The following is an 8,625-nucleotide window of genomic DNA, read 5'->3' as shown; positions in this document are numbered from 1 at the left end:
TTTTGTGTATAAAATCAATGTCAGTTTTCATTTTACATTTGAAGTATTTCAAATCCCTTAATTTGCCACCAAATCTCGCAAGACATAAAATACATATCAGAATAAGGTAGAGACCAGAGGTTTGTAATGAAAATATATTAAAGTGGAAGAGATGGAAGATATAATAAGCAAGTCTATGCACATTGGAAGGCATAGGGTTCGAATGAGCCTTTTTTTTTTGGGAAATGGATTAGCAACATCTGAACAGGACATATACCTTAACATGCAGTCTCACAGCACCTGTTATTCAATGTTTATTGTTTTCTTTTTTTTTTTTTTTTTTGATAATTTCAATGTTTATTGTTTTTACACAAGGCGCTTACATGATCATGGACTTCATCAAGGTAAAATTGTGTGTTTTCTTTACAATTTAACTAGAGAATGGAAACTATTAGAAATGATCACTTTCTAGTTATTATCCTCAATTAGGAAACCTGAAAAATGAAACAAAACAGTTTGAAGACTGAAAAAAAAAATGATGTTGAACAACAGACTTGTGGTTCAACATATAATCACAATATTGAGGACTGAAGAGCAAAAAGATGATAATTGGCTACTCCTCAGCCCTCTCTAATAAATTCATTTTTTATTTAGTCCTTTCTGGTCTTGCCACTTCCATATCAACATATTGATCTTAACTACACATTTTTTCAAGCATGTTTCTTGATTGCCAAACATCTATTCCACATAGTAATTATCAAAAAAAAAAAAAATCTATTCCACATAGCAATGTTGATCTTATAATTGTGTAGAATTTTCCTTTTAGGGTCTGTTTGGTTCACGGTCAGAACCGGAATCGGAATTGGAATGGTCTATTCCCAGTCTGTTTGGTTCAGACGGGAATGAGAATGATAATTGGAAAATGGGATTTCCTTCCCAAGGGAGGAGGATGGAATGGTCATTCCCTCAAATGGAGGAATGCCATTCCACCAGGACTGGGAATGGGTTTTCGATTCTGCCCAACCAAATAATTGGAATCAGACCGATTCCAGACCCCTATTCCCACGAACCAAATGGGGGCTTAGTTTTTATTGGTATGTGATAATCAAATTTCACCTCTCCATTTCAACTACCTTACACTAATTCTTTTCATAACATGTTATTCTCCCTCATTGTGAATGGTTGATCCAAGGTACTTGAAGTAGTTAGTTTAGGGTAATTTCCATCATCAATCTTAATTGCACTATCGTTATTACTAATGCTTCTATTAAAATTGCAATATATGTATTTTTAGTTCCACTTTTCTTAAATTGATTCTAAAATATGTCTGCTGGTCTAGCTTTCCATTCAGCTATCTTTATCATCAGCAAACAACATTACCATGAGACCTCCTCTTATAAGTGTTCTCATTCCGGGTAAAGGATGTAACTTTGCTAAATATTAGGCAAATAATGCAAATTAAGGGCCTTATGCTGTCCCTACGAATATTGGAAACATGGGGTCCAACCTTTGCAACTGCAGGCATGGTGAGGTGTTTGGACCTCATATTCACCCTGCTTCATCCCACCCTTCACACCCCCTGATATGTAATACCAAAAAGCAATTTAACGGGCCATGCCGCAAGCAAGCTTAGGCTCGTATTGTTAGTTGAGGCTATTCTTGTGGGGTGTGCCTTGTCTGAATCCAAATGCGCATCACCTGGCTTATTGCTGCGTTTTGATGAATCAAACCTTAAATTTGATGTTGACACATAAGTTACTATAATCGTGATGTACAACTGTGATATCAGAAACAGCTTAGTTTATGTAGGGATTAATGTGCAAGCCCGCAATATGATATGCTAATCAATTGTGTTGATGGGCATTTTTTTAACTACGTTTGTATATTCTTGCATATTATGTTTTTATAAAACTGGTGTTTCACTTATTCGTTCAACACTCATCTTAGAGTTTTTCTCTTTATTTGTGCTTCTTGCTTCGCAGAGATGGCATGGATGATGGAGAATATTTGAAAATCTTGAACTGTATCCAAAAAGATGGTGTTGCCTTGCAGTTGTGTTTTGGGAAAGGTTCGAAATTTTGATATTGGGCTGTATCGGCCAATAAGTATTATATCAGGGGCTTTCTGGTACAGTGTTTTGGGGTTTAACCCGGTTTAGGGGGTATACAGGCCTTAAACCGATCCTTCTGAATCAGGTTTTAAAAAAACTAAAAAAAAAAAAAGAGAGAGAGAAAAATGAGTTTCGATACAGGCCAATACGTCCCTACCAGCATATCGATTGTGTCGATATTTTGAACCTTGGTTTTGGGTTTATCAATACAATTTTGTGAGAAAAATGCATTGCCATGTCATATATGAATGCCATTTCAACTAGAAAAATGCATTCATTAAAAACATCAAAATTTACTTTTGGATAGAAATAGCAAACAATTAAGTCAAAACATTTGAGTAAAAAAATCTCTCACACAAACGCCTCCAAAGTTTATAGTTTCTGTCATACACGATGAGCCTTCTTATTTGTACCATTTTACATGTAAAATGAAGAGATTCCCATGGATTATGCAAGTATATATAAAGGGATACATATCGCCATAGTGTGAAGTGTCCTCGAGTGGGTTACCCATTGCTAAAGTGAGAGCTGACTAGACTCTAGAATGAAGCCGCTAAGATGTTGGTTGCAAAAAAGCATGGTGGTATGTTATAGTCTTAAATGTTAAAGTGTTTGGTTTGACGTGTTCCATCGGTCTTAAGGCTTTTGGCATATTGGTTAACAAAAAAATTCTAATTCAAAGTTTGAAGGTCCATATTGGCTACACCATCAACCCGAGTTTCCCCATTTGCATGATGGTCCACATTGACTGCACCATTTTACTCAAAAGATGCTACTTACCAACATCTGAATTATAAAATTTGACTGCAACCATGGTTTGAAATATTGGAAACGCCAAGTATATTAGAAAATACAATTTTAAGAGTTGTATTATGATATGCCTTGAATATGTATGTATTTGGAGAAAAATTAAGATATGCATGGAAATACTATAAATATTTTAATAAATCATAAAAAAATCAATAACACTAACAATAAGGTCTTAATGAGATATACATACATTAAATTAATATATTTTAATGTGTTTTAAGAAATGCATTGCAGTTAATTATAATTTCATTAAAAACCTTATATTTAACTAAATTTATAAATTATAATTCTTTAGTTTTTAGGGATGGAATAAACCCAACTATCATATCCAACCATAAAGCATGCATTGGCACAACTTTAAGTGAATATATAATTAATATTTTTTTCTTATTTAAATAGTTACTACTTATTTTTTATTTTCCAAAGTTACAAAAAATGAAAACTAAATAAACATTCTATAATATATTCAAACAAATTATTGAAGAAGAAATCTTTAATTTCTCTATGGATATTGTTAATTTTGACTATATAGGGGTATTCTTGTCTTTATGCTTATGTTGAGGTTGCTTTTGTGTAAGATTATGTTAGAACTAGTGTCCCTCATTTAAGCAGGGGCACATGTGTCTTTTTCCATTATGTTAGTAATATAAAATACATATGGTCGAATGGGAGAAGTAATATTTTCTCTCGTTCAAACCATAACTTTCTCCCCCTCTCTTCTCTTCTTTTCTTCTCCTTTCTCTCTTTCTTTATTCTTCCTTCTTCTCTCTTTTCGACTGTTATCAGACTAATAGGACTCAAGGGAAGGCCGGATCATAATATGGTAATAAAGCTCAACTAAGCAATTCATATTTGCTTAGATTTATGTTTTCTATGCACCCAATTTAGGGTTTTCTTTTGGTTTCTTTGCCATCAGTTGGAGATAAGGGAAATGGTTGAAAAAGAGTGGTCACCCTCTTCCCTTCTAGGTTTCTATGCCTCTAGTTGTGTTGTTCGTGGTTGGTTGCTGTCGTTTCTGAGAAGCCCTCCCCTAATGTTCCCAAACCCTTTTGGAGTGATGCGGTGCTTACTTCTTATTCTTGATTAATTGGATGCCCAAGTATATCTTTGATGGTCATTCTCTATTCATTACTTTGTTTCCTACCTTGTCTCTATTCCCTCATTCTCCTTGAGTTTTTTGGTGTGTTTGCTTCATCTATAATTTGGGCCATGGGAGCATCTTCTTTGGCTATTCCCAGACTCATAAAGGGTATAAGTGTTATCATCATAATTCTCGATGTTCCTTTGTGTGTGTTGATGTTATCTTCTTTGAGTTTACTTCGTTTTTCTTGGGGTCTGGTGATGTTTATTCCTCCTCATCACCTCATCATTTTCCTATTCCTCTTCCAGTTGCGGATTTTGTTCATCTTGTTCCAACTGTGACCAAATCCTTGCCTCCGGTGCTACTACATGTTGAACGGCCACTTATTTGTCAAGTGTATACACATCATCGACGGGAGGGACAAGTTAGATCCACCTCCATCAACATCGATTGATCCGGAAGTTATCCCCACACCAGCCCCATCCCCAATATTTGATATTGATATTCCCATTGCCTTGTGGAAAGGTAAATGCATTTGTACCTTTCATCTTATTTCTAATTATGTTTCATTCACTAACATTTCTGTTTCTCATCACTAGTTTATCTCTTTGTTATCCTCTATTGTTGTCTCTAATAATGTCCAATAAGCATTTGCCTCTACAGGATGACACCGTGCAATGGAATATGAACTCTTAGCTCTAATTCATAATCATACTTGGGACCTTACCAATCTTCCTCCCGAGAACCAGGCTGTCGGTTGTAAGCAGGTTTATACTGTTAAATACTTGATGGTAGTGTAGAGCGGTTGAAAGTTAGAATGGTTGCAAAAGAGTACTCCAAAACCTATGGTATTGACTACACAATGACCTTTTCCCCAATTGCTAAGATTGGTTCGGTTCATGTTGTGTTCTCTCTTGCTGCTATGTATGATTGGCCCCTCAATCAGCTCGATATCAATAATGCCTTCTTGCATGGTGATTTACTCAATGAGGTCTATATGGAGCAATCACCAGGGTTTGTTGCTAAGGGGGAGGATGGTAAGGTATGTGGACTAAAGAAGGCAATTTATTGGTTTAAACAGTTTCCTCAAGCATGGTTTGGTAGGTTCAATGAAGTGGTAAAGATGTTTGGTATGAAACAGTGCCAAGTTGACCATTCAGTATTCAGTCATGACTCTTAGGCAGGAAAGATCCTATTGGTAGTGTATGTAGATAATATTGTTATTAATAGGAATGATAAGATGGGCATTGACAGGTTTAACACTTTTTTTGCAGGAACATTTTCAGACAATGGACCTTGGTAAATTAAAATATTTTTGGGAATAGAAGTAGCAATATCTAAGCATGGTATTAACTTGTGTTAGAGGAAATATGTTATTGATTTGCTGAAAGAAACATGTTTGTTAGGTGCTAAATCAACTAAAACACCTATGGAAACAAACACTAAGGTGAATAGTGATATGGGTGGAAGTGTTTGAGGACCCTGGCAGATATCGGCGAATTGTAAGTAAACTGAATTACCTAACCATTACTCGGCTAGACATTTCATTTGCGGTTAATGTGGTAAGTCAGTTCATGCATAAACCTCTAATTCCTCATTATAATGTAGTTCTAAGAATTGCGAGGTATTTAAAGGGGGCTCCTAGTCATGGTTTGATATACAAAAGTGGTAGAAAAATTTAAATATAAGGATATACTGATGCTGATTGGGCCGGTTTTATCTCTGATAGGAGATCTACCATAAGCTATTGCACTTTTCTTGGGGGTAATCTGATGACATGGAAAAGTAAGAAAGCAGACAATTGTAGCAAGAAACAGTGCGGAGACATAATATAGAGCTATGGCACATACTAATTGTGAATTAGTGTGGCTAAGGAATCTTCTACAGGAGATGGGGTACAATGTTAACACTCCAATGAAGCACTACTGTAACAATCATCTGCAATTCATATTTCTTCTAAGTCGGTATTTCTTGGAAGAACCAAGCACATAGAAGTTGACTGTTATTTTGTGAGAGAGAAGATGTTGAGTGGAGTGATAGACATTGCATATGCTAACATAGGGAACCAGTGGGCAAACTTATTTACTAAATGGTTGGGTCGAGGAAAAGTGAACTACATATGTAACAAGATGTGATTATATGATATATATTCCCCAGTTTAAGGGAGAGTGTTAGTGTCGAGTATATAAGGGTATTTATGCCTTTATGCTTATGTGTAAGATTATGTTAGAACTAGTGTCCCACACTTAAGTTGGGGTTCATGTGTCTTTTCCATTATGTTAGTTATATAAAACACATATGGCTGAATGTGAGAGGTAATCTTTTATCTCATTCGAACTAGAACTTTATCTCCCTTTATTCTCTTATTTTCTTATCCTTTCTCTCTCTATCTCTCTCACTCTCTTTCTTCTTCATTATTCTCTCTTACCAACTGTTATCAGACAAATAGGACTCAAGGGCAGGCCGAATCATAATAGATATGATAGATCATCTATAGATTTATAATATATTTGGTCATTGTGCTTAGATCATAAAATAAAATTAATTATTATTATTATTTTATAAATTCTAAAAAAATAAACAAATGAGAATTTATTGAAGAAAAAATTTTAATTACTTTATGGATATGATAGATAATGCATGTATCTAAATAAAAATAGATTTTAGAAATCACAAGATATTATGAAATATTGAAAAAACTTATTTGTATATTTTTTTCCATAGCATATTGATTGATAATACACCCTAAATTCGTGCTTTATAATGCTCTAACATGGTGAAAAAAGGGCAGTGTGATCAATTTTTCCACCGTATCTCATGTTGAATTTTAAAATGTACGGTACGATATCCCTTGGTTGGGTGTATCATTTAAAGGTTTGAAACATTTACTACAACCCCATCCACTAGATCTCATTTGCATGCAACTCGTGTACATTGCCAACCAATCGCTGCCATCATCAGCTTTCACCTCCCAAATATCCCCAACCTTATTTTTCCTTGTATTTTTTGAATGTATTTATAATATGTATATTTGTATTTGCACTTTTTTCCAATTTGAGCCTAAGAGGCACCTTTTTTTCCCACTTGACATTACTATGCTGTTGCAAATCATCCTTCGCACCCACTCCATCATCTTCATCCCCAAATAATCTGAAAATAAGGTTGTCAATGGACCGAATATTGGTTAAATATGATCAATTCCAATACGAGTCTATTACAAATGACCTGGTCAATCCAATTTTGTTGAATTCTTTAGACCACCTTCAACTAGTCCAATTCAATGTCTAAACCGTCCAATAAGTTAAAGATATTTTTGTTTTAGGTTTGTTCCAATTCATACATATTCAAGTGACACTTATATTCTCAAATACTATTAATTAATGGACCAAATATTGGTTCAATCCAACCCAATCCAATCCAATCCAATCAAAACACATTGGACTATTAAGTATATATTGGTCAAATTCAATGCCTTTACAGTCTGTCCAATCTATCCAAATTGATTTTGATTTGAAAGGAGTCCAACTAAAACTAGTGTGTTGACACCCTAATCCAAACGTGTCTGCCAATCTATCATCTTCATTTCCATCATATTCAACCAATTTGTTATCTGATTAGAATACTTGGACAACCAATGACAAAACTTTCATATACAAGGTAGAACAATCTGAACTTGTTTTTACTCAATGGGACTACACAATGAGGGTAGCCCATTCCCCAAAACCATAACTACAACCTAAACACAGACATTGTTTGACCAAACCTCTGCTACAACCAACACGAGACCTTAGCAATTACCAAGTTGTTAAATGATGATATAATTGGATTTTCTTTTCAACCCTAATTATCAACCATCATAAATTAGCCACCTTGTTCCACCCAAAGTGAGTAAGGCCAACTCCCTATTCTTCACCAAACACTCTCAATCAAAAGGAAGGAGAAAAAGAATACATAATTTATTTTATTATTTACTGTTGAGGGCATTAGGAGTGTAAAATGCAAAAAGTAATTTCAAGCCAGATATACATATTTTGTTTCTTTAAAAAAATAAGAAAGTTCTATTTTTTTGGGGGTTTTTAAAAAATAGGAGAATTCCAATTATTAATTGGTATGGTCAATTTCTAACATATTACAAACTTACTCGTGCCATGTTCCAATGAAAGGAGCGGCTTAGGTAAGATGACCGTTAAACTTAAACAAATGCAGTTGGGCCCCTTGTTCATTCCTTTCTGTATACTTCGAAATGAACCCGGGTGATGCCTAACGAATCAGAGGATTTTCCCGCCACTTGCTCGTACCAACAAAGTTAATACCAGTAGAAGCCCGTAAGCCACCAATAGCGCGTCCTTCGTATGGGGTTACTTCGCTGAACTTTACTTGCCCCTTTCCGGGTTGACTCACTTGTGCCGAGCCAACCCGGATTCTACATTTTCTCTAAGGATTGACAAATGTTTATCAAAATTGATTTAAACCTTATTACACCATTAATATAAATTTTGCTTTCTTTGTAGGCACACATAGAAAAAAGAACGTTGGTTTTCGGTTCTTAAGAAATAATTATATTTTGGTTTTAAAGAGGAACGAGTCTGATGAGTGAACTCAGGCGGGTTGATGTGAGTTCACATGAACCGCGTGGTGTAACTTT

Source organism: Nelumbo lutea, chromosome 6 (assembly GCF_056320005.1).
Source record: "Nelumbo lutea isolate HS-2025 chromosome 6, American lotus-T2T, whole genome shotgun sequence".
Taxonomy (NCBI): domain Eukaryota; kingdom Viridiplantae; phylum Streptophyta; class Magnoliopsida; order Proteales; family Nelumbonaceae; genus Nelumbo; species Nelumbo lutea.
The sequence above is the reverse complement of the archived record's forward strand: the minus strand, read 5'-3'. Positions refer to the sequence as shown.